We start from the raw sequence: 2,726 nt of genomic DNA on the forward strand, positions 1-2,726 counted from the left end.
AAAAATTGTTTTTTGCAATCGATATTTTCATTGATGAACGCTAATAGTAGCAAGTTCATTAACAAAGCGGGTATAATAATTAGGCCTATACTAAAAACTTGTATTTTTTGTGTGAAACGGATGTTCTTTTAATTACACATCTAGCTTGTTATTTTCTAATTTAGGTTGTGAAATTACTTTTTTCCATTCACTTTGTATAGCATTTGGAAGTGTAAAGTATTCAATTATACAGTTTTCTTTCTTTAACAATGTGGGAATCAGCTCCTCAGCTGTTAATAATCTGTTATGCACCATAATACAATTTGTTTTGCACCATAATCTAACGAAGATTTGAAATGAATTGATTCACCACCTGAGGTTATGTATTTATGTTTCTTATATGTATCCTTTAGAATATAGAGTATGCATGGCGCAGGTTAACCTATATAGTCATATTTCTTTAAATATAATGCCTACATTCTATATGAATATGCTTTTTGCTTGCATACGATTTAATGACATTCACGCTTCACAACCAGAATGCATCTGTGAGATCAAGCGACAAAGGTTATGGGAAAATAAATATATTACCTCAAATGGTAAATCTCTTTTCACTGAAACATGGATAGATTGTAATTTTAAAACCATGGGGGATATTATCAAGTAGAACAAATTTAAAACCGTGAAGGAGATTATTCCTCACCAGCTAAGTCTCACGATGATGATGGAGTTATACAATATTTTGCAGTTCTAAATGTAATTCCCCAAAGGTGGTCAGAAATCATTGTAAATGATTCTTGTTGTTTAAATCACAAAGTCAATGAGTGTAAAACAAATTACGAACAGATCTTAAGTAAAAACCGTGTTAAAGATTTGTATTTATCCTTTATAAATTCAAAATATATCACTCCAGGTGTTCAATACAAGTGGGAAAGCGACTTGCAGACAACTACAATTGAATGGGAACGTTGTTGGAAAAATAAAGTTTCTAATATGTTACATTTGAAAAATATAGCCCAATTTAATTATAAACTCTTACATAGAGTAATTCCAACAAAGAGTAGGTTACAAACATGGAACATGTCTGCCAGTAATAGTTGTGAAACCTGTAATGTTATAAAAAACGAACAACACATACTGTTCAAATGTAGAGATGTACATTTCTGTTGGTCTAATGTTAGTATAATGTTAGCATCTTGTTTTGAAATGACTTATAAAATTCAATGGTCTAAAGTCGTTCTTGGAAATTATCAGAAAAGTGTTAACGAAATAATTTCTATGCTTACCTTCTGTATATACAAAAGTAAAATGTTAAAACGATTAAGGTTGGAGATAAAATTCCCATGGCAAATGTTCCTAAACGAACTAAAAGCTTTAATTGAATGTGAATTTATAATTAACAAAGAAAATGCAAAAAAAAAAGGTCAAATATTAACCTTAAAATGTTAGAAACAAATTTTAACATACAGATCAAATCGGATGTATATGATGTATTAACTGACTGATTTATTGGATGGATATTCAGTAAAAAAAAATCAAACAAAAAGTAAATCTATATATGTATGTATGGGTATATGTGTGTAGATATGCTTATGTAAGTATAAGGATATGTATATGTGTGATTATGTATACGTAATATGACCTCAATATTGCATGTACAGAACACTATTGTTAAATAAGCTATTTGCTATGATTGACTATATTAATTATTATTATTATTATTATTATTATTATTATTATCATTATTATTGTTATTGTTGTTATTATCATCATCGTCATTATTAGTATCATTATTACTATCATACTTTCGTGACCGTTGGGTGATTATGCTTTGTTGCATTGATTGTTTGATGGGTGGAGTAATTAAATTACTGTATTAATTGTATAATGTTTAGAAATGGAAAAAAAAATGTGTAAAGGAAATAGAATAATACTAATTTAAAATAAGTGATAAATATGTCAATAATAACAAAACAATATTTATGTTCAAATCAAGGAACAAATAAAAGTGGGACGACCCCACAAAAGAGAAAAAAAAAATGTATTTATGTTCCCATATTTGTTTTGTTTTAACCCTATACATTGTATGTCAGTGGATCTAAACTGGCAGTATTAATCACCACTGCATTTAACATTATTTTATAGAAGTCGGGCAAACAATTCAAATCAACATGGTCGTCAGAAACTTAATTTACTAACATTTACTGTGTATTAAATTGTATACATATAACACTTCGGCATACATTTCCATTTAATGAGGCTATGCAATATAACTTAATAAATCAAATAAAAGAAAGTTATATTTTTTTATATTCTTTACAAAAATATTGAATTTCTTTGTTCATTTATTTACAGGACTAGATTCGTTGAGAGCTATGCTACACTATGTATTATTATGTCCTTTATTCGAACACTGTATTTACTTTTTTTTGAAGATTTATATATAATTTAATATTGTTAACGGCTATCTTGATTCATATGCAACTATTTTTTTTCTAGCCGTAACTATTGTGTAATGGAATGTATCTGTAGTATTTAAATCTGTTTAAACTTAAAGCCTCCGTAGTCTAATGGTTATGACGCTCCCCTTGACAGCTAGATGTTGCAGGTTCGAGTCCCGCCAGAGACATCTTATTACACAATTTCTTTATTCATTCATTTACAGGAATACATTCGTTGAGAGCTAAGCTACACGATGTATTATTGTCCTTTATTTGAACATCGTATTTACCTTTTTTTAATGATTT

This window comes from Anneissia japonica, unplaced genomic scaffold (assembly GCF_011630105.1).
Source record: "Anneissia japonica isolate Jap-2015-1 unplaced genomic scaffold, ASM1163010v1 scaffold493_len2256704_cov171, whole genome shotgun sequence".
NCBI classification, from domain to species: domain Eukaryota; kingdom Metazoa; phylum Echinodermata; class Crinoidea; order Comatulida; family Comatulidae; genus Anneissia; species Anneissia japonica.